Source organism: Podarcis vaucheri (genome assembly GCF_965113315.1).
Source record: "Podarcis vaucheri genome assembly, chromosome: 3".
NCBI classification, from domain to species: Eukaryota; Metazoa; Chordata; class Lepidosauria; order Squamata; family Lacertidae; genus Podarcis; species Podarcis vaucheri.
Window position 1 is genome coordinate 61,947,435 of NC_138761.1, and position 25,121 is coordinate 61,972,555.

The window sequence follows — 25,121 nt, forward strand, 5'->3', positions numbered from 1 at the left end:
TTACAGAATATTTGTTCTGTTTTGTTTATTGGACCAGTATATGATAATGAGAATTTAGTCTACATTCATTCTGATTTGCTTGTGTTTACACATCTTCCCATTAATTGATCCCACACTTTTCAATGCATTTTTCAGTCACTTTCCAAAGTGCAAAAAGGAAGTTTTTGGTTTGTTTGCTTTTTAAAAAAAGTGGATTTGTTATGATAGTGTGACAGAGTGCTTTAATCCACTTTTAATCATGTAGACCTAAAGTTCTGGTATGTGCAAAATACTGACCATCTGTGGGTACCGCCCAAAAGCCAAATCCAATGCAATAACAAACTATTATATTAAACAAAAGCAGCAGTGTAAAATGCAGGAGCTGAGAAGGAATACAATTAAACATCAAATCCCTGTTGCTAAAGAAGTTTTTAATCACTGTTCAAAATAAATAATTAAATAAATTCTGACAGCTCTCCTCACTCTTTCTACATCCATAAAGCTGCTAATAGAAAGGACTCATGTTCACTCATCAAAGGGCCTGAGACAATGGCATGGAGAGCAAGGCCTCTATGGGAGGACTATATAAGAGAAAATGGTCCTCAAGGTAACTGGGTCTTGGACTATTTAGGGCTTTAAAGGCCAAAACCAGTACTTTCTGTTGAGCTCAGAAACCAATAGACAGTGAAATTGACACAGAAACAGAGTTATGTGTTCTGAACAATGAGAACCAAACTTTGGCCTCTGCGTTTTGAACCCATGCAAGTTTCTGGTCTGTTTTTGAAAGGCAGTCCCTTATAGCACAAGCATAGATCTTTGTGTAGACCATCTGTTCATAACAGAACTAGTTCCAACCCCCACCAGTAAGGAAGATTACATGATTGCAGCTCTCAACAAAGCCCATGTTGTGTTCATGCCCAGGGTTAAAGGAAGGAGTGAGAAATGCACGGTGGAATGGTGCCCTGACGCAGAAACATTATCATCTTGTTGAGATTCAGTAATGTCAGAAGATAAGCTCTCCGGCTTATGTGAGAATGACCGTGTAGCCTTCTCTCCTTTTCTCTCTCTGTCTTCTGCATATGGGGAAAGATGTACAATGAAGGACGCTGAGCCAGACATGCTGTCAAAGTCAGATCAGAGAGCTGCCTTGAGAAGCACCAACCTCAGGGCAGCTGGAAATGGTGGGTCTTGTTGAAAAGAGCTGCCGTCCGGTGTCACTGCTGCTGTCAGCTGGCTGACTTCAGACTCTCTGCCCAAGGCTCTTAGCACTGTCACTTTGTGACAAGATTCCCATTCTCATTCTTAGAGACTGACTATCATCAGGTTTGCTTCTAGGCACTGGCTACAGAGAGTACAGAGGGGACCCTCGGTAACACTAATATAATGTGAAACCTCTCTGGGATAAGAGAGAGATGAAGAAGAGAAACAAGTCAGCCTCTCTTTTTTCTTCTGCTCAGATATTTCTTACACTCCTTGCATACAAAACCAGAATTCACAGATTGTGTCTGATTCTGCTTATGCACAAGTAAGAAGGGTGCTAATTTCCAGGGATCCAGGGGTGACTGTTGCAATACTTCTCCTGACATGGTGAAAGTGAGTATAACATAAGATGACAAATGCATATATTATGGTTCAGAGCTTATTATGGTTCAGGAAGCTACACTGTGTCAGTCAGAGGCGTCATCTTCTCAAGATTATTGAGGGGGACCAGGATTGTAATATACTGACGTCACACACATGACGTGTGAGGAGACAGGGGGCAGAGCCAAATGCCTTCTGAACATTGAGGGGGCCCGCCCCCCTAAAAAAAAACATTGGGGTGAAAGTGCCTCAGCCCCCCAGGAGCTGGCACCTATGGTGCCAGTGAACATGTGTAATTTGCTGGTATGATCTGCTGAGGTCCAGTATAATCTCAAAAACATTCACCCACTCCAGACGTAGCTACTCAAGGTGCATATTTATATACAGACATTTGTAATTGTTACTTGCAGTGATCTACACACACAAAAACTGGCTAACTGAAAGCCATGTGTGGATGATTGCAAAAAAATGGTTATACCAACATGCTGAAATGGCCCTAAACTGTTCTTGGTTGAGTTAGCTGGCTTGAACTAACTCAGAACATGGTATCCCTTAATTTTCAGAATCTATATTTGGGCAATACCTTTATTAGACCAACCAAAATGTTACAAACAAGTGTGCAAGCTTTTGAGTTCTCTAGAATGCTACTTCAGGCAAGATAGTGGGGTAGGGTGGGGAGAGAGAGTTGATGGAGCCCTGGAGTCTGCATCTAATCCCAGTCTTAATGATGGAATATGGGAGAAGGTAGCAGACATGCCATTTTTCTTATGGGCCACTGTGTGTGTGTGTGTGTGTGTGTGTGTGTGTGTGTGTGTGTGTGTTACTTAATTTAGGCTGATTTCCCCACTCAACTTCTTAGAATTTGCAGTCCCAACTGCGCTACTGATTATTCAGAGTTAGTTTGGTGTCTTACAGAAGAACCTGAGGTTTGAGATGCTCCTCATTACCACTTTTTCCCACTTCATGGTGCTAGACTATATGTTTTGCGCATGTGGCATATTAATAGACCAGGAGCTGTTGTAGTGAGAACAAAGAAGATAAAACTCTCTGTCAGTGTTATATACGAAAGCAATGACTCTTCTCACAACTATGCATCTTATTTTAAACAAGTGAGGCTTTCAACCCAGCATTATATTGGAATGTGGGCTATGGTTGCCAGCTGACCACAGCAAACTGGCATGGCTGGGTTTTTGTGCCATTAACAATACACAGATTGGTCGACAGAGAACACCTTTATTTATGTTATTTGTATGCTCAAATACAAAATCAGCCCAAAGCAACTTAGTTAAACACACAATAAAAGGTGATACTTTTCAGAGCACAAGCAAAGCAATCCTATCCTTGTTATGTTTGCTGGATATGGTAGGAGTGTTCAAAGATTTCCTTACCTTAGCAGAACACAGTACTTACACTAGAAAAAATAGCCCTCTTTGGAGTGAAGTGTCATCAATATGTGGAAAACACTCATATCTATTTCTCTGTTCCATCTGAATCAGGAGGGATGGCTGTGGTGGAAGACAGGTGTTTGGAGGCAGTGATGGGCTGGATGTGGGCCAACAAATCAAAACTGAATTTGAAAGGACAGAGATGTTTAAGTTGTTCCAAGTTCTTGATAGCAGGAGGTGGGGAGATGGCCTGTTCTGGATGGGGTTGCATTCCCCTGAAATAAGATTTGTTGCTGGGGCTACTTCTGGATCCAGGGTGCCTATCTCCAGCTCTGAGTGGTTTGATAGCTCCGGCCCCTTTTGGTAATTGTCAAATGAATCAGTAAACTGTTGCCGCCTGAACTTCTAGGCAGCACTTAGTGATGGCCTGTGCCAGCTTCCTCTTGTGGTTTCCCCTTGTGGGTGGGGAAATTCTGTTGGGATGACAGAAGCCATTCCAGGACTTAGGACCACTGCCTACAATATGACTGTACCAAATGGATTCTGCTTCAAAGCAGAAAGCTTCTTTTCATGCAGAAAACGCATAAGGAGTGTTAAGAGCATGAGTTTCTCATTGATTACATGCACACAGCATGGGAAGTGCCTGCCATTAGGGACTTCATGATACATGTAGGCATGACAAAGCAGGCATGCATGTGCTCATCACATATGACTATATGTACATGTGAAGTCTTCTACCCAGGCGTATTATCCATGAAGGAAATTAGTCTTGTATGAAACCTGAATCATGTGAGCGGTGTGCATGCGTGTATGAGAGATTGATTGATTGATTGATTGATTGATTGATGATATTTCTATGCCACTTCTCATTCAAATGAATCCCAATGCGGCTTACAAGCAATAAATAATAACAACATGATAAAACAATAGAACATCACAAATGCACATAAATCATACAGAATAATTAACAAATCATCAGTGCAACAATTACAATCTATAAAACACTGTTAACAAAGGAAAACAATAGCATGTGACATTGTTTTATATGCAATTAGCCTGATGCAAAATATCAGACTGGCAGAGGCACCCACAGCCTGCAAAAACAGAACTATCTTGTGTTGTTGGAAAGTCCCACATACTGGGTGGTTTTATTTTACTTGTCAGTTTAGTTGCACACACATATTTTAAAACGTGAACTGGGGCACAGGTGTCGTTTCTTGTCAACATTACATTTATCTTGCTCTCTGGAGCATATGAGAAAATATTAAGCTTTTTGATAGTGTCTACTGTGTTGCCTTGTATATAATATAAAATGGAGGCTGCCGTTTTTATACGTGTCATTCATTTAATCCTTCTGAGAGTGCAGGTGGCCAATGGGTGGCAGCAGGAGGAACTATTAGGAAGGCTATATAATAGCATGGGGTGTAATAAAAAACTTTTAATAGTCCTAAATACAAACCAACCACATTGCTCAAGACTCACAAGTAGTTGAGTTACGAATGAATGATCCTGGTCTAATCAAATAAGCATCTATTAAAACTTTATAGCACCACACAACATCATGTAACCCATTTATGCCAGATGGGCTATATTTAGACCAACATCAGCTGGTATTGCAGAGAACAAAATGCGCTCTGTACTTTTAGTTTTATTAGATATATTTATCTGATTTGGTAAGAATCCTTTCTAAAGTGCCTTGACTTTTTGCCCTTCGGGGTATGTCTTTCCAAACATTATTATGGACTGAGCTTTATGCAATATGAAACTAAGTTATATAATGGAGTGTGAAACACTTATTTTTCCATAGCACTACTACAGATGGTGTTTTCTTAAGGACTTGCCTTAAATGACAGCTATGGAAAAAAAGCACTTTACTGCTTTAGAGCTCATTGGATCTGATCAAGAACTAGATATATACATTCATGAATTAAGAGCCCATGCTTGACCTTGTCAATGTGGTTGTGAAGTTACTCAGAACGTTTTCCTTTTGGTAAGCATATGGATCTCTTGGTGGAGCCTCCACGAGATGGTGAGATGAATGAAGCAAGTGAGTGTGGAAAGGGACACCGATCTGGTGACTGATTTTCAAAGCATCTGGAATGGGAGTCATAGAATCATAGAATCATAGAGTTGGAATAGACCACAAGGGCCATCTAGTCCAACCCTCTGCCAAGCAGGAAACACCATCAGAGCACTCCGACATATGGTTGTCAAGCCTCTGCTTAAAGACCTCCAAAGTAGGAGACTCCACCACACTCCTTGGCAGCAAATTCCACTGTCAAACAGCTCTTACTGTCAGGAAGTTCTTCCTAATGTTTAGGTGGAATCTTCTTTCTTGTAGTTTGGATCCATTGCTCCATGTCCGCTTCTCTGGAGCAGCAGAAAACAACCTTTCTCCCTCCTCTATATGACATCCTTTTATATATTTGAACATGGCTATCATATCAGCCCTTAACCTCCTCTTCTCCAGGCTAAACATGCCCAGCTCCCTTAGCCGTTCCTCATAAGGCATCGTTTCCAGGCCTTTGACTATTTTGGTTGCCCTCCTCTGGACACGTTCCAGTTTGTCAGTGTCCTTCTTGAACAGTGGTGCCCAGAACTGGACACAGTACTCCAGGTGAGGTCTGACCAGAGCAGAATACAGTGGCACTATTACTTCCCTTGATCTAGATGCTATACTCCTATTGATGCAGCCCAGAATTGCATTGGCTTTTTTAGCTGCTGTGTCACACTGTTGGCTCATGTCAAGTTTGTGGTCAACCAAGACTCCTAGATCCTTTTCACATGTACTGCTCTCAAGCCAGGTGTCATCCATCTTGTATTTGTGCCTCTCATTTTTTTTGTCCAAGTGCAATACTTCACATTTCTCCCTGTTAAAGTTCATCTTGTTTGTTTTGGCCCAGTTCTCTAATCTGTCAAGGTCGTTTTGAAGTGTGATCCTGTCCTCTGGGGTGTTAGCCACCCCTCCCAGTTTGGTGTCATCTGCAAATTTGATCAGGATGCCCTTGAGTCCATCATCCAAGTCATTGATAAAGATGTTGAATAAGACAGGGCCCAAGACAGAACCCTGTGGCACCCCACTAGTCACTCTTCTCCAGGATGAAGAGGAACCATTGATGAGCACCCTTTGGGTTCGGTCAGTCAGCCAGTTACAAATCCACTGAGTGGTAGCATAGTCAAGACCGTATTTTACTAGCTTCTTTACAAGAATATCATGGGGCACCTTGTCGAATGCCTTGCTGAAATCAAGGTAGGCTACATCCACTGCATTCCTTTCATCTACCAAGCTTGTAATTCCGTCAAAAAACGAGATCAGGTTAGTCTGACATGACTTATTTTTCAGAAATCCATGCTGTGGTCTCAGAAGTGGTCTCAGATTCAGTGGCAAGTGTACTGGGCTGCTTGAATAGAAATAAAACATGACTTCGCCCAACATTTCATATCCAACAGGCATCTTCAGGACAAATGTGAAAAATAAATACACTGAGAGGAGACAAATATCTTTGCCCCAGAAGCAGGCAGCTGAATTTGTAATACTGTAAAAGGGTCCAACCTGGAAATATTGTGATGTATGCTAAAAAAGGGAAACAAGGATCAGTGTGTTGATAATACAAAAAGAAGGCATGATGTGCTCGAATAAAAGCCCACTTGGGATCGTGATAATTGAGCTGCAACCCTGCTTCTCCCCAGAAGAAAATGCCAATGGCCAGGCATGATGGTAGTTGTCTTTCATGTGCCTAGGATAAACTTTTGAATAAGCCTTTGAATTGGACCAGTCATTCCCAAATGCCCCACCCCCAAACTGGACCACTTGAAAATTGCAGAGAGTTTTGGCAGGCCACTTAATGGATTTTCTGCCTGTTCCAGCATTGGAATCTGCTGTGCTAGATGCTGTATATTTTTAAATTTTATTTGCATTGCTCCTTTTATTCCATATATTACCATTTGAATTACGTAGAATGCCATATGAAACACAGTATAAGAGACATGGAGCATTAGTTGTCTGTGGACTACAGTTTGGGAATCCCTGAGATAGACTATAGACGCCAGCCTGAGCTCTTTGGGAGATAAATAATCAAGAGCACTACCTTTTTCAAACAGGCCATCACAGGATGCTACAATAACATCAAATGTTACAATAATGCGACACCACACCCAGTGTGCAGATTGCCTTGTCAGGTTTTAGGAGTTCATTTCCCTTTCATGATTATTTTATAGCAGGTAATTATTTTATAGTGTAAATAATTTAAGCAGGCAACATGAGAAGCACCATAAATGAGCAGCATTAGAAATGCATCAATACTAAATCTGGTGAGGAACGGACCCTAGATGCCCTTTGTTTTGTTTTGCATGGGTCCCTGCATGGGTTTTGCATGGGTCCCTGCAAACCTAAAAGAAACGAGTGGGGGGTTGCGGTGCTGCTACCGGATCCATTTCAATAATGGAAATGCGTGGGTGGCGACTGAAGAGACCCAAATCAGGCATAGAGCCAGAGTGGAAAGCTGAGAGCAGAATGCACAAAATGTTAAAGCAAAGGGGGAATCCCTGCAGGGTTCCATATTTTCTCCTGATGGACACAAGATGAACAAGTGGGAATTCTGCCTGTAGACAGGCTGAGTGGAATGCTCTAGCTTTCTGTCACTCAGAAATTTTGGGGGGGGGGGGTGAACCAGCCCTTCTCTGCCACCTACTGTAGGAAACATAATATTTACATGCTTCAACCAAAAGTACCAAAAGTCAAACTGGAAAAAACAGAAGAGTTGTCCTGACCCTAGAACAAGAATCAGTTTGATAGCAAGTGGCAGGCTGGATTCATTTATTTAGAATGATGTTCATTTTTCAAAGCAATCTTTGCTTTGATGTTCATTTTCAAAGCAATCTTTGCCATTGGGCAGTAATATTCTCCTGACATTGTGTGGCTGGTTAAGGCACTTACTCCTTCATTTCGGTGGGGTGTAATAGACTTTAACACCATTATTTTGAATAGTTCTCACTATTAAAATGATCTCATTTAATCAGAAAGCAGTAATTGTTGGCCCTTTTAGGTGAAGTGGGGTGGGGTGGGGAATGGCTTTCCAAGCCTTTGTTATTATCGATTTCATGGGAATCCCACAAATAGGCAGCTCACAAAGGTTCTTTTTGAAATATTGAAACTTCTTTCGAATATTTAAACTTTCTCCCTAGCCCTTTTTTGGGATATTTAGGGAAAAAATTATCTAGATACAAAATTAGTATCTACAAAAAAAATAGTAACTAGGAAGCAATTTAAAGTTCCCATGGAAGAAGACCCCAGGTTGGAACAAACAGTTTTGGAAATTTCATTAAAAGTAGGGAATATATATATATATATATATATATATATATATATATATATGTTAAATATTGAAAATTAAATAAGCCTTGAGACACAAAGAAGCCTAAACAAATCCAAAATGAACAGAAGAAACCAAAGTCCTGGAACCAAAAACCACTTCAAAACAAGCCATCCTTCACTTTTGTCTTCAGAGAATCCTCATTGTTGCATTTCCCACTGAAATTCACTCACCAAAGGATATTTCATTTCTGTCTGGAATGGATAGGGGATATATAAATGAACAGTGGAGCATAGGCATGACATCTGGGAAAGAAAGTTTCTGTAAATTCACTTGAAGAATAATATCATTGACATCTGCATGGCTTTCCATGATGTATGGAGACCAGGGTTACCAGTGTTGCCTTGCTGCCAAATCAGCGGATTCTTGATGCTATGATTCAACTTTGGTGTTCTGTCTCAGAGTATGACATACAGGCAAATGAGTTCTTCTTGGGGCCGCAAAATATATATTCAGACTATACCAAGTTTTCCCTCTAGAGAAGGACCACCATCTTCTCCTTGACTCATTTTGCTACCCAGCCCAAGCTTCTTCACTTTACAATGTTCTGTCTTACAGAGGTGAGCCCAACAGGCTGCTCAGATGAAGCGGAGATTCGCCTTCAGATTTTCTGTGCTACGCTGGCCCTACATCCACCCACACAAATCATTTCTGGGGTTTAGAGGCAGTGCAAGACATTTTTGGCTCTACTGTCTTGGGGAAAGGAAGCACCTATCAGATGTTAAGTTCAGCCCAGGATAAATGGCTCAACAAATTCTGCATAGCTACTTGAGTTGCCACTACGAGGGTGAGAAGAAATAGGCTTATTGTGTTTGGGACACATTAAATTTTTGATTGAAATAGCTTCATGTGGATGTTGCCTCCATGCAAACTGGGATACCTTTTTTAAAAAAATCTACTTCCGAAAAAACTTTGCTTGCATCTGGTATGGAAAATAGATGTGGTACATGAAGTACCGCTTCTATGATAATAACTGTGGCTTGCAGAGGCTTTAACAAAGCAACATGTGCTCCCATAATAATGGCCATTATACTTGTTCCTCACTCCACTGAGATGAACCCAAAGCAGATATAAATGCATTTCCTTATATTCATCTTTTGTTTTCTTCCTCCCTATGGAAATTTAGATCAGGGCAGAGATCTTATTATGTTTGCCTATTTTAGGTGAGTAAATAGAGAGAGTCACAGAAGTGAAAAGTGTGGACAAAAATTCTAATCACAGATCTGTGGGATCCGTTGATGTGAGGAGCTTGTTCCACAACAATAGAAGAATCTTTATCTTCATCTTTGTCAGATACTTTTAGAAGTGACAATCCAAATGGAGAAGACATTATCACCTAACTAGGATATCATCATGAATACAGTTGTTCCCAAGCCAGACTTGCCAGAGTTATTGGAATTGAAGCCAATAGAAGCACTCACTCCCATTATATGCACAAGGAAATAGGAATGCTATAAAGCATCTTGACTTTGAATTGCAAATCAGTTTCAGATGCATAACAGAGTTCACTTCAGGAAGGATAACCAGGTTTGTATTAAGTGGATTTTGCTCCATGGTTCCCTAGCAGCTGAAGAGGAAACAAAATATCTTGGGCTGGAGCCCACATGTTTCAGGAAAGTTGACACATCACGTTTGAATTTTCGTCTCCCACTCATGGCTGGGTATTTTATCCTCTTTCATCTCCATAATAACCTTGAGAAAGGAGGTAAGAAGGAAAAAGAGTGACTCATCCAACAATGCAGTGAGCCTTATGGCTTTGAACCCAGGTCTGTCTTGGTTCCAGTCTAACGTCTACAGACTATATTGACTTTTCACTTCTTCTTTGCTTATCCTTTACTTTGGCAGGAAAATGGAAGCCCATTGTGACTTAAACAATTCCCTACTCCCACTCACCATGCCCCCCCTCCACCTCTTTTTCCATTTTCTTCCTAATGTAACACTAATGTCTCAACAAATGAAACTGATATGTAGAAAATGTAACTTGAAAAAAGAGACATTGCACATACTTTTGTAAACCAAGAAATCTTTAATAAAAATGTTTTTTTTAAAAAACCAATGTGCCTTATTAAATGTCCAATAATTCTTTCTTCTTTCTTTCTTTCTTTCTTTCTTTCTTTCTTTCTTTCTTTCTTTCTTTCTTTCTTCATTTAATAATAATTTTAAAATGTACCTTAAGAATGCATTACTGTGAGAAGTTATGGTAAGAGATGCCATTTGGATTTATGTATCGCACAGGTTTAAGGTTAAGTGTTTGAAATTCAGCATATTTATACTATTGAACTATGATATTTCTACTACTATATATTCATACTATTCATACAAAACAACATGGGTAGGCCGTAGCTCAGATCAAGGGTGTATCAGTGAGATCTGCCTTGATACAGAAGGCCTCAGGTTCAACCCCCAATATCTCTAGGTAGGCCTGGGAATGCCCCCTACTTGAAACCACTGCCAGTCAGTGTAGACAAGACTGAGGTAGGTTGGCCAATGGTCCGACTCTTGTCCCACAATAAATGGTTTGTAGGCCCCAAAGGGCTCATTTGTAGCAATGTGGAATAGAACTGGAAATCCCCAGGTGCCCCATTCTATAAGCTACACAATGTACAAATCTTGAAAAAAAACATTAAACAACAAGAAGCCTGCAGTGTGCACAAGTAAAACCACAATCCAACCAAAGAGAATGACTTTTTCATCCCATTAATTTATGTGGAAGCATTTGGATGTTCTTAAAGCTGCAGCCCTATAACCATTTACTTGGGGATAAGCCCCATTGAAGTCAATGTGACTTACCTCTGAGTAGACGTGCACAGTATTACACTGTTAATTCTTTCCAGTTGAAACCAATGGACTTATTAGTGCTTAATTTGACTGGATCATGTCCTAAATTTTTGGTCAAAGGCCACATTTCTAGTAGAAACAAAATATTATAAATAAATCCTATATATAATAGAAGGGTTGCTAAGAGAATTATTCAAGAAATTAAGAATAATAAAAAGGAAGGTCAAGCAAAGCAAAACTAGTTGACTAAACTTGAAGACCAAACCATGCAAAACCAGTGCTCTGTTAGTTATTGTAATTTCCAATGGGAAAGATCAAGGAACCCTCTGACATTTTTCTTCTTGCACATTCAGGATGCTTTGTGTTCCTGATGCTATTGAAGGGGTTGTGCAGGGTTGCCATGTGTCCTTTTCCAGGACACATCCTCTGGTTCATGAGCATGTAAAATGAGTCGTTATAGCGATCCATAGTTAAAAGTAGAAGTCGGCAAGTGTGTCCACTTTTTTGCTCTTCAAAATATGGCAACCCTGCAATTCCACTTTGTCACTGCAAAAGTTTTGGGGTGCTTCACTTCTAGCCAGTGCTTGCCCCATAACTTTCTACTGCAATTCCACAACTTCTTATACCAAAAAAGTTACTGTGTCCTGCTTTTGTCCTGCTACAGCCTCTCCAGACAGCAAAAACACAGGAAACATTGCAAAACAAACTAAAGCAGAATCAATCCACCACTAATGGATTATTTCTGCATTAAGAACACAATGCAGAATACACCCACAATAAAAACCAGTCTGAAGGGAGCCTCAAACAACTTACCGTATTTTTTGCACCATAACACTCACTTTTTTCCTCCTAAAAAGTAAGGGGAAATGTCTGTGCGTGTTATGGAGGGAATGCCTACGGGTGGCATTCCTACGGATTTTCCTCCTCTAAAAACTACGTGCGTGTTATGGTCGGGTGCGTGTTATAGAGCGAAAAATACGGTAATTCTATTGTGTTTTTAGATTTTTACCATTATCCTTGAGTTTAAGGGCTTTGAGTTGGGGATGAGGATTTGGGGTACAGAGTTTTGTTCATTTATCAGACAGACGCAAAGGATTTGAATGCAGTAGGATAATGAGATTAAAAGAAGAACCCACTGTATTGAAGCTGAAATTTAACATTATGTAACCAGTTTGGGACACATCCTTCATAAAAAGTAAGCATTTTCCCTAGCACTTCTTCCAAATGTCTTCATGATGATTTCCAATGACTAGCCCAGGTACAGGGCCAAACAAGAAGAGTCAGTGTTGAAGATTAAGGCAAGAAATATTGAAACCAGATGTAAGGACAGGGGAAGGAATCAAGCCACATTGCAGAGCTTTCTGATTCTTGCAGATTGTCAGGAGTAGGAACGGCTGCTGTGTTGGTGGCAGGGAGGCCTCCTTTATGAATGGACTATTCAGCACTTTGTACAAGTACTCAGGCAAGCAGGAACAGCGGCCACAGCAACAAATCACCTTTATATGTAATCCCGTGAGACCTTGCCACAACCACAATGACAAGCCACTTGAATAGGCCCTTAGAGGAAGATGTTGAGCTAGTTAGACTTGCCTAGTAAATAAGTGTGGAGAAACTCTGGATTAAATTTGGGTCTTACAAATGAGAGAGAGAGAGAAAGAGAGAGAGAGAGAGAGAGAGAGAGAGAGAGAGAGATAATATGAATGTCCCAAAGGTGACATGAGTTAGATTAGAACAGGGAAGGACAGCCATATTCTGTAATATATGGAACCTTCTGTAGTAGAAATGAGGGAGTCTTCATTTTCTGACAACACTTAGCTTAATTCATGGAACATTTTCAAGGCTGCTAGTCAGCTATGAATGATCCTGCTGTGACTTTGGGTCTTGCTCTGCTGCAATGAGACAATACTGTGTGCATAAAACCTTAGAAAATAAGCTTTTTGAGACTATTTCTCAGAAAAGTGTGGAACTAGAAAACTAGAAATGTGACCATAAGACTTTTCTAAAAAAATATTTTTCTAGAAATGAGTGCAATTGGTGGCCTCTTGGGTACGTGGGGTTTCTGCAGTTTCTCAACAACAGCTGAAAAGCAAAGATATCTCAATTCCAAGGAATGTATTAGATCAAGCAGCCACAAGTTCTCAAGTGCCTTCTCTCTTGCAAAACCAGCAAAGACAGTGCTCTCTGTTCCTCTTGTGAGCACATCTTGGACAGAGAGAGGGCATGTGGATTGATTCCCAGATCCCTAGAGCAAAATAAGGTAAAATCTGCTTTTGTATCTTGGGCAGAGGGACTCTTGATGGACCTTCAAAAATTAGTTTCTCCCCACTGTTCTGATCCGGAGTTCTTAAAGTCTTGGAAAACTGGACCATTAGTCCAAGCAGCTTTCGTGAACCTGTAGCCCTCCAGATATTTTGCCCCAGCCAATACACCTACAGGCAGACTGTGGCTTGTAATGCAAAACTAAAACTAAAAGCACAGCATGTGAGAACTGACTTGGGCAGTTCCAGGTGAAACAAGCCAAGAGGACCAATAGACTACTCCTTTCCTCTTGCCAGTGTATCCTGGTGAGTGAGGCTCTGGGTGTGGCTCATAATAGTAACTTTATTCCAGCTTTCATGAGAGGAGTATGGCTGATCTAAGAATGGTTAGAAGTTTTCTTCAGTTCCAGCTCATGATCTGTTTATTTGCTTGCACAATGCTTATGCAGAAGTCAGACTATGCCCCGTTTTTATTGAGCATTTGTTCTGGTTTGTTAGACAGCAACAAGCATTCCGCTGAGGTGCTTATACACCTTCTCATTAATCATTCATCTTACACTTTTCAGTACATAGATTTCCCAGTCACTTTCCTAAAGACAATAAGTAAATAAATAATCTGATTTTTTTAAAGTGGATTTATTGCACTAGGGTTGCCCACATTAGTTGTGCAAACAGAGTGTTACCCATGTTAGTTGTGCAAACCTAAATTTCCAGTATGCACTTTAATCTTTCCCCTCAAAATACTGACAGTCCGGAGGTTGCCTTCAAAGTCTAAGCATACCTGCCAAGTGCCTTGAAAAAAGAGACATGCCGTTTCTTTGCGCAAGATTGCGGTGGCCGTTTTGGCTGCCTGTCTCTCACTCTCACGCTGTACTCTCAACCCCAAAAAAGCACTTTTTTCCAGACAAGAGCAAGGCACAGGTCATGTGACTCGCCTGGGTGCACATCCCAGTTTTGGGTCTGAAAAAGTTGGACAGTATGTCCGGGCATACAAAATCTGGAGTAGTTCTGACCCAGGTTTTATTTAGGACTCAAATTTTCATTCTCTCTCTCTCCCTTGATCAGGCAGACATCTATGAATAATCTTGGTAGATCTTAATGTAAGAACATATTTGATATGAAAACTGTGGTAACAAAACTGTATTCTGTTTACAGCATTTCTCTGTATTTTCCTGGGTCCCTGGGGAATCTTATAGCAACCCCAAAGGTTTGTCAAAGGAACAGCAACAAAATATCCTGCCTTGCCCTTACTTCCCCTTTCTCTTAGAAACTTTGCATCCCAAGTGTATGAAGGCGTGGCTCAGAGCTAGAAGACTTTTTCAGGCATTATGAGCCATGTGATTACCATAATGTAAGGAAGGAGAGTGGGGTCATGCTTTCTGGCTTTGCATTTAGACATATCCTTTGGTTCCATCCATGGTCATGAGTTGTGGCTGAAGGTATGAAAGAGGGAGTCCACCCTACATACCTAGACTCCCCAAATGATTTGACTCCGTGCCTAGTCAGGGTTCTTATTTGTGAGGGAAACCTATGTACCCAGAATAGTCCCAATGAACAGATGGTGGCCGGGGTGGTCTGTCTGGGTTGTGACAGGGCAGGGGGACCAACAAGTGCACTCCCCTTCGTGCAATTGTAATCTTGTGCAGCACTGAACACCCTAAACAAGTTAGATTAGCCACCATTTTAAGTCTGGGCGTCTCCTCCTTCCATGCCTTCTCTTCAGTACGTTTATTACAAAAACGACTGAAGACAGCCCTGCATTTTCCACTTGCCGGCAAACCTCAAGCAGACAGATGCTGTGTGTGCTGGTGAACAGAAGCAGCTTTCTTCCAGTCTTGCTGGCGGGATTCCTGGTGCTCCTAGAAATCTGAAGTGTTGGCCCAAAGAATAGCACCAGAGATCTCTCTGTGTATGAGATGTTTGTGTTCTTTTCTCAGAAAGAAGGTTCTAGTTGTAGCAACAGCAAGGCAGAGGACCTTGCTTGTGGGAGAGGGTTTGGAGGGCGAGTCCCAGTGCTACACAGTCCAAATTTTGGGTGGCCATTCACAGCTTCTAGTTTAGTAAACTTATTTCAAAAGCATTACAGACAGACCTCCTGGCCTCTTCTCACCTCTGAAGGCAGCTTATAGCTTTCTGCCCTTATTCCTCTCAGGGTTCAGTTGCAGTTCTTGAAACTGGCACATTTGCCTAGACAAAGAGGAGAGACTATTGAGGGCAGGGCGTTTGTGGTGTTTTCCTGGAGAAGTCCATAATCTCATGTACACGTGAGGAGGAATAGCTTAGTAATAGAGAATTTGACTGCAAATCAAGAGGCATATTGTAAAAGGGTTGTTGAAACATTGCAAATGAGTTGTTGGCACCAAGTTCTCTTTTTTAATTTAGCAGATTTCCCCCAGAAACGATAATTCCAGATTAAATGGGGAGAAAATATGAGCAACCATTTTGGGGGGGTGGTTTTTTTTTTAAGTAATCTTTATTTATTTTTTAAAAAATACAGAGATTCAAAATAATTGTGGAATAAAGTTTACAAAATTTTAATGGGAGCTAAAAATAATAATGAAGAATTATGTAATAAACAAATAAAAGGTCAGGGTGCCGGGGAAGGATACCAGTCAGAAGCTTATTTATATATTTCTTAACAGTAAACAAAAAACACAAGTCTGTTTTGCACTTATACATTGGTGCATGTAGAGAGGGGACAGATTGTCATCTGTATTTTCTTAAAGCAACCATAGACTTCCAAATGTTGGATATGGGTTCAAATTGTGTGAGTCATCCTTTTGCCATTTCTAATTTGCAAGTAGATTTTTTTCCAGTAGGACTACCTCCCACAATTTATTGTACCGTGTGAAGAGGTTGTTGTTGTTGTTTAGTCATTTAGTTATGTCCGACTCTTCGTGACCCCATGGACCAGAGCACCCCAGGCACTCCTGTTTAAATCTTTCCAGTGTCTGACAATAATAGCCCTGGTGGCCAATAATAAATGGGACACCACCTTTCTGCAGTGTGTAAGTAACTGTCCAGTTTCAAATAAGTTTATAAGTGTCATCTGGTGGGAGACAGCAATCATATGGTTAATGATTTTACCTATTTCTTGAAAAATTGAGTTCCAGGAGGGTTGTATGTTGGAACAGGACCATCACATATGTATATGTTTCCTGTCAACATCATGGCAAGGACGTAGGAGCTATATATGCCAGTTTGCAAGGGCTTAAATACCACCTATGGATTAATTTCAGAGTTCTGTTTTTCTCATGGAGATAGATTTGTATGGTGGCTGTCATCACAAACTATTCAAATCACCTTCATTGATGGAACAATGTAGGCCTTTCTTCCACATCAGCTTAGCACCATTTAAATTGCTAAATTCATCTTCTAGGAGAAATTCATCTTGTTTTGAAATTAGACCTCTAGATTTAGTATCCTGAGCTTCCATTTGGATGCCAGGGACAATGTGTAGATGCTATGGTAAAATGTTCTGGCTTCAGAACAAAGATTAATCAACAGGTTGTGCCTATAGAACTTTCCATGCAAATAAAAATCACTGAATAAAGTTATCAGGAATAAATATTAATCATCTGAACAATTCTACTGAAGTTAGTGGTTGTGTTTTGTTGGACAACCCCTTAGCTTTGCCCACCCGCCACCAATCATAGGGAAGTTCTGTTGCTACTGTTGGCTGTCTGGTAGCAACTGCAGATAATATTCTACACAGAGCTATTCCACGTCTTTAGATAATGAATTCCATTTGTAGTTAGGAGCCCAAGGCTGAAAAAGATGTGCAGGTTTCCCCTCCACACTTCCCTCCTGCTGTCCACATTTGTCTATAACAAATTCCTCATGTGTTGTCCTAATCACCTGACACCAGGCATCTGATATTGAGATTAGCTGAACTCTCACCAGGGAAAAATACATCTCCACATGTTATGTGTTTCACAAAGAAAACTTGCTTTACCGTGCACTGAAAATAGTTTATAAAATGGCACCTTCGCACTGGATTTCCCAGATGTGATGTGCTGAATACAATGCTTTATGAAAGCCTTGGATAAAATGCTTCTGGTACTGTGCAACATTATTGTATGTTATAAGCAAATTTGCCTGACTATAAATGCTACTCAGTGTTTTGTGAAAACTTTTCATCTCCCTTTCATTCAACATTTCATAGGTCTCTTCTTCAGTCTATCAAAATAGCAAATTTAATCTAGATTAGCTATGCAGAATGAATAAAAAGTAGAGGAGACAATAGGTACCACATCTGCCCTATTCTTCATACACCATTTTATGGTGCATCTTGTAATTTCTGCATGGAAAAGTACAAAACGCAACAGAAGAAAAGCCAATCTGAAAGCTATATTCTTCCTTCAAAGTTAGGCCAGTTCCCCAATGAAAGAAGCCTTAGGGTGTGATACTATAATCACTTTCCTTTGACTAAGTCTCCCCGAACTGAATGGGGATTACTTCTGAGTAGTCACATATAGGATTTCACTGTTAGTTGATTGATCCCATCAGTTTAAATCAATCCATACTTTATTTATTTATTTTAAAATTAAATAGTGGGGAGTACTGATGAGGAGGCACTATGTGTCATCCTGGCCCTCACCATCAACACCAGGTTTTGGGAATGTTCTCTAAAAGCAGTAAGAACACAAAAAAACTACCATCACAAAAAGCTTCTTCTACCTGTTTTGCTTCAGTTCCAGGTTTGGGATCCAATACAAACTACAAACTATGAAAGCTAAATTGGAACTCCTAGCTTCTTTTGCTCATCCTATGACTATCTTTCATGTCCTTGTACTGCAAAGGAACCCTAAAATTTGAATAAATAATGTTGAAGACCCCTTTGTATACTAATTCTTGGATGAGGCCATCTGGACGAACAGCAGGCCCAGATGCTTTCCCCTTGTTCATCACTTTTATCCTGCCAATTATTAATGCAAATGACATCCTACTTACTCTAAAGCAAGCAGTGGGTCTTCTCTTGAGTGAATTAGCAATGGCTGGTACAAAACTAAGATCTCCCCGCCTCCTCCCCCCCCCCGGAATAATGGAATAGTTAGTTAGAAAATTATATTAGGAACACTTGCATAGATGACACAATATTGTTTATAAAATTTATTTGCTTGACACCTTTGTGACTGCAGAACTATTGCCATTCTTCATGGTCACCAATTGCTAATAGGTCACTCTGGTTAGTTTAGCCCTGTTTAGGGAAGTTTTTAATGACTGATGATTTAATGTATTTTTAATCAGCCAGATGGGTACGGTAGAAATTAATTAATTAATTAATTAATTATAATAATAATAATAATAAACCTCCACTTTCTTTGAATGAGCCAGGATCAACCACAGTTATGTTCATTGCTTGTTAGCAAACCCATAGTTTAACCTAAGTTTGGATCTAATGGGGAACTCTAGTTAGCTTAAAAGTGGAAACGGATGTTTCCAGTCTCCTCACAGCTGTGTAGGAGCGGAGACTGCGTGGGAGATACACTAGCTTTTTAAGTGCAAGGAGGTGCTTAGTGGATTCAAAAGCAGCATCGTAGACTTGTAGTCCAAAGTGGCATAGCCAATTGCACCATCTCGAGATTCTCCCAGCATATTCTGCTCAGAGACACAACCAAATGATGACAGTTGCTGTCATAAATGAACATTTTTCTGTTTGTATCAGACCAAGCCCAAAGTTTCCCCAGGCCTGTTATTAGGTGCATTATCAGCCTTCTGTGTATCCATGGAATGAAATGTGATAATCCCAGATGTCTACTGTTTCCAGTAAAGCTGTAAATCACCCAAATTAGAAACAAAATGATGCAGCCAGGACTCCTCTCGGAATTCCCATTTTGTTGTTCAGTTTCCATTGACATGTCTCTATTACGCTGCTGGTTGCCAAAGCCTGAGTATGTCACTGATAAACAAAGGAACTTGCTAGAGAGCAAAAGCAAAGGGTTCCTTTCCCAGAAAGAGGCGAGGCTCCTCATGATTGGGAAATAATGGGGACTGCGTTTGCATCCAACAAAAGGAAGTGCTAAACATCTGCTGCACTTCAGTCTCCTTGGATTCTGGTCAACTCATTAAGCAGCTTCCCAAGAAACAACAGAGGACCTTTTTTGGCATTTTTTTTAGGATTAAGTATTCAACTATCATAATGTTTCAATTTATTTTAAGAGTATCCTTACCCCATGCCATTATTTACACAGCCTAAGAGGTGTACCCCAAAGTGGAGCAAAACACTGAACTAACTCTCACTGTGAAAATGATCGGGATGATATTATAGTCCCATTGAGATATAGCACAAAGGAACATCCATTTGGGAAAGGAGACGGTCTGAATTCCTAGTGGAAGCAAGTTTTAGGTCAAATCTGATTTTAGTTCCCAGGAAAGCTGGACCTGACAGGGCTGCTAAACACTGCAGCATGAATGTGGATCTTGGGACTAGAGTCCTCTGAGTCAGGGAGGAGAGGTAGATCCTAGTGGCTGTGCATGGAATTGCAGAGAAAGCAGAGCACAAAAACAGCCTGTTATCCTAGCCTCATATAACCAAGTCTAATTAACACATGTAGGGGTTAATACCATAGAGTAAGCTGTCATGCCCAGCTTATCTATGTCCACTTCCCCTCACTTTGTAAAGAACTAGGTAGTCAAGCCCCCAGTCTACCCGAGAAGCTCAACATATGAAGAAGTTTGACCAGCTTAGTTGCATGACTCACCATACCAGTAATTTAGTCACTTTTAGCAGTCCTACAGCTGAAAATGATAGGAACACTTGATTCATAGTTGCTTTTTGGTACATAGTGATGGTGTTTTCTTCTACAGTCATACCTTGGAAGTCGAATGAATCCGTTCCGAAAGTCCGTTCGACTTCCAAAATGTTCGGAAACCAAAGCGCTCCTGCAGCCAATCAGAAGCTGCGGAAGCCCTGTTGGGCGTCTGGCTTCCCAAAGAACGTTCAAAAACTGGAACACTCACTTCAGTCGTTTGGGAGCCGATTTGTTCAGGAGCCAAGGTGTTTGAGATCCAAGTTACGACTGTATTACTATTATTATTGTTACTGTTGCTGTTGTTGCTATATTTTATTTCCCGATCTTCACCTTAAGATCCCCCCAGACAGATCACAACAATTTAAGATGCAACATCAGCAACAATTTTAAAAAACTTGCAATTACAAAGTATGTAGTCACACAAAAAATAGGGTTGGTCCTAAAAATATACATCTCAGGCACATTTACGGTCTTTTTAAGATCGTACTGCGGCCCATGAAGCCATCTGGAGTTGGATCATGTAAACAATCACACAGCAATGGCTGCCTATGTCAACTGGAAGGGAGCATAATGTGATCATTCAGCTCATGTCGCTTCTATACAACAAACTGCTCTTAGCAAGCCATGCTAGCTCTGGCTTGAGCTAGTGCAAACTGGCGCTGCTTCATTGATGTCAATGCAGCAAGCACTACCTCGCCATCTGGTCTCACATTTCTATATCTGGATCTTGTACATAGCCTTCTTAAAGCCCCCCTTTATGAGAAGCTCAGGGAGCACTGGGCTGGCCAGAATGAATGCCTGTTGTGTGCCAGACAGGATGCCAACATACCTTTACAGTTCAATTGCTTTTTCTGAGGTTGGTGTTAATCTTGGCATCCTAATGGTCTAGCGGAACAAGATTAATGATGAAATCCTGCAACGAAGTGACTTTTTAAATTTTATTAGAAGGCATGTTTATTGGTGGGGAGAAATGCCAAAGGGACAACACTGGAAACAAATCTCCCATTTATCCACAAAACAGGTGTAGCACGGACAGTGGCAGAGCAATACTCCCCGATTCAGCCCTAGAAATACTCCTTCAAATAGAAACTGTGATTTAACCTTAGCCAAGGAAGACCTGTTTGGGGAATGGTAAATAGCTGAACTGGCTTTGTATGTACATGCAGGTAACACGAGGGTTTAAAGAGGTTTGTTAAAAGGACTAGAAAGTCAAAAAATTTAGTGCTTGTGACAGGCCACACTACCAAGTTTTCGCCTGGGGCCACAAATTCACAGCCAGACAACTCCTTGGTTTCCCTCTCATTTGACTGGTGCAATTCACAGAGGCGCCAAGTTCCACACGACATTGCGGGGGGTGGGGCTTGTTGCGTGTATGTGATGTCACAAGTGCAACACACATATGTGACAGGAGAAGGGCATGAAGCCCGGGGAGGCCCTCTGCCACTGCGGGGAGGCCGGGTGGGGCCCTGGACCTGAAGAATGGGGGAGGGGCTCAGCCCCATCCTCATATACTTGTGTGTGGGGGGGGTGGGCACTGAGCTGTCCTCAGTCCCATAGAGCTGGCACCTACGCATGTCACTAAGTTTCCTCTGTTCAACACTTTTTGGTCCCTAACACAGGCATTTTTCTATTATCCCTGCATTCTCCTTCCAAATCCTGGAATAACAGTCTCATAGGCCAAACTGGGGTGCCTAATATGGCCTCAGGGCCAAACATGTGTGAAGGCAAGGCTACCGCAAACGCAACCTACTATTTTTATGTTACAGAACAGCCCAAGCTGATAAGATCTGAAATTGTACATACTGTATATGTATAAAGTGGGAGCTGGTTCCTCAATGAACTCTTCGAAGAGTGAAATATTAGCAGCGAAATGCAAGTGCTGGGATAGGTGCTGCTCTGCATTCTCTTTCCCTTATAAGCTTTAGCACATGGAACATGTCAGCAGGCGCTGCCGAGGCTGTTCTCAGATTCCTAGCAGAAGGACAACAAAGGAACTTTTTTCAGCTGGTTCATTTACTTTATGATGGGGGGGGGTTCTATTATAAAAGCAGATGTTATGGAAATCTGGCCCTTAAGCAAAACTGGATTTGGTGCAGAAACAGGATTATTTATTGTAAATCCCTTACGAGTAAAACTGTGTACACTTTTCAAAAAAAGTAACAAAAAACGAAGTGCTGGTTTTGAATAAGATTAGTGGAAAATAATAGAAGATAAATAATGACATTTCAGATTTCTGCAGTAGATATATTGAGCCAAACATTGCTCTATTTCTTGTGTGTCTGTTCAACAGAAATGTACTCAGTGTGAAACTGACTAATCTGTCATAATCATTATTGGGACTGTTTCTCTCTCTCTCCCAACCACACACACACAAATAACACTTGGAGTTGTTATGCTTAATTATGGCAGTGCACACTTGATGGCTAATAGTTTAATATAAAAACTGACTCCTGTGAAAAGCATTGGGCTATATGATTTCTATCTGTTTTTACTTATTTTCCCTTTCACACATGTAAGTAATCTTTTGATATTGCAGAGATCAAGCGATAAACATGTACACAAAAACAAAGCTCAGTTCCAATTCAGACATTACTTTTTTTCTTTTTGGAAATTCAGTAATTACCGTATTTTTTGCTCTATAAGACTCACTTTTTCCCTCCTAAAAATTAAGGGGAAATGTGTGTGCGTCTTATGGAGCGAATGCAGGCTGCGCAGCTATCCCAGAAGCCAGAACAGCAAGAGGGATTGCTGCTTTCACTGCGCAGCGATCCCTCTTGCTGTTCTGGCTTCTGAGATTCAGAATATTTTTTTTACTGTTTTCCTCCTCCAAAAACTAGGTGCGTCTTGTGGTCTGGTGCGCCTTATAGAGCGAAAAATACGGTACTCTTGAGTTTATATCCATTAAAAAATGCTAGTTATCAACTTTCTTGTAAGAATCACTAGGATTTTTTGTGTGTGAGAGAGCCTACTCAACACAATAAAGGAAAGACTGTAGCCCTTTTCAGGCATCCAAAATAACACAGGTGTGCTTAAAGCAAAGATGGAGTAGAGATAGACCCCACCCCAACATCCCAACATCTGTTTGGTTCCTCTCCAAACTTTTCCAGATTAAGTGTGAAGATCTTAAAGGGGGATTCCACTTCTTTTCATTGACCCATAGCTAGTTTTTCTCTTGCATTCAGGGAACCCAGTGTAATAAACTGGATGTGGTATGACTTCCCTGCAGTCTTCAGACATCCACATTGTATATATTACAGTTGGGATCAGAGGGGTGGGGTCTTCAGACATAGGGATGTTGGAGGGGGCAGGGCCCATACACACCCTTCTGCACTCCTGAAGAGGGTTTTTGTTCCTTGTGCTTATAATTTGTGTTCAGTTAGTCTGACTAATTGTTACCAGCTCATCAAAAGAGTGTACCCCATGTTATCTCTTTTTGGTCTATAGCTTTGTCTATTGCATCACCAAATACCAGCTTGTAAGTATTGATCCATATTTTAGATTTGTTTCTATTTTTCATTATGACATTTTATTAGTTTAACCATCCTAATAGTTGTATTTATTTTCAGTTTTTGGAGAGAAAGCAACTGTCCCCTTTCTTTTTTTGGGGGGGGGTATGAATCTCATGTTTACAACTCCAGAATTAAGTTGATATCTGTTTCCACAGCTCTGCTTCTGGGGATTTAACAGCAGCTGGCTTCACAGAAGGTTTTCCTGCCATGGAGGTAAGTTGCAGAAAAGCTTCACTTGCTAAATTGTTGGACCAGATTATTCAATGCACAGGAGCAGACCAGGAAAACAAAGAGTGGCCTTAGTAAAAGCTGGCACATTCAGCAGGAAAATCATCTGAAATGGCTCTGTGAAAAATGATAGCTCGTTATGTTTTCAAGCAGGGCAGTGACTAATCATCATTTTTCTGTCCAGTGTTACCACATTAGAGGGCCACATAGGGAGAAACAAGCAGAAAAAGGCAGCTGACACATGGGTCATCTCTCCCCGCTAATAGAAAGAAGGCTTCCAAATTCCTCTTTTAAATTGTCCTTGGCGATTCACTGCTGTGGTGGTAATGGCAGAAATATCCTCCTTACATCATGTGATATCATCTTTTCCCAGCAGACAAACCTTCGCTTTTTGAGCTTATTTTGAAAACCTTCATTGCTTGCAAGGTACTTCTAGTCTTATAAAAGTGGGGGGCACTTGGCTAATCATTGTTAAGTATATTTTGCAGTTTTTCAGTGCTGTAACTCAGGACTTTTTTCGAGTCAGAACTTGCCAGAACTCAGTTCTGGCACCTCTTAGGTGGGCGACATTGCCATTATAAGAGAACAAAGGAGGCGTTTCATTATAAGAGAACAAAGGTGAGTTTCAGCACCTATTTTTCTAGCAAAATAGCTCTGCTGTTACTGGGATAGAAATCCAGGTACACTGTATGTTTGGCCCAGAAGACCCTGATTGGATGAGATAGAACAGCACAGAGACCTACCACCATTTCCTCAGCTTCAGAACTCACATTTAGATGGAGGCATAGGAAGAGGGGTGCAGTGGTTGCTGTTCACCCCAGTGTCATCACTGAGGGGGTTGACTGCAGGGTGGCTCGGGCAATGGCAGGCTCCGTGCTGCCTGGCACAGCAGCGTGGGGCTTGCGGACTCCATGGAGGTTCCATGCAACATGCTCTGCCCTGGCTTGCCCCGCCCTGTGGGTGGCTTGCCCTGCCCCCGGGTGCAGGGAATTTGCTCCGCCCCAGGTGCCCTAGCAGCTAGCTACACTGCTGCATTTAGCTGCTGGAACATTCTTTGAAGTCTGCTTGATTTTTACTAGCAGGGTGCAGTTTGAGGGACTGGATGAAATGAAGTAACAGCAAAGTCTATAACCTCTTACAGTGGAAAAGTCCTCTACTCAAAAGGCTGTCTGCTTCAATTCTTCTTTAAAGATCAAGAATCACCAGAAAGGGGGGCAGGGGCCTTGAAATTGCCCCTCAGCACCCAGCACCTGGCGAAGAGACTGAGTAGGTATAG

At 41.1% G+C, this 25,121-nt stretch overlaps 1 long non-coding RNA gene across 1 annotated transcript in view; it reads left to right on the forward strand.

Moving 5' to 3' along the window:
• LOC309528520 overlaps positions 1–25,121 on the forward strand; it is a 50,579-nt gene that overhangs the window by 5,446 nt on the left and 20,012 nt on the right. The window contains exon 2 of the long non-coding RNA XR_014217789.1: positions 23,773–23,830. This is a non-coding gene — a long non-coding RNA (uncharacterized lncRNA). The remainder of the gene's footprint in view (positions 1–23,772; positions 23,831–25,121) is intronic.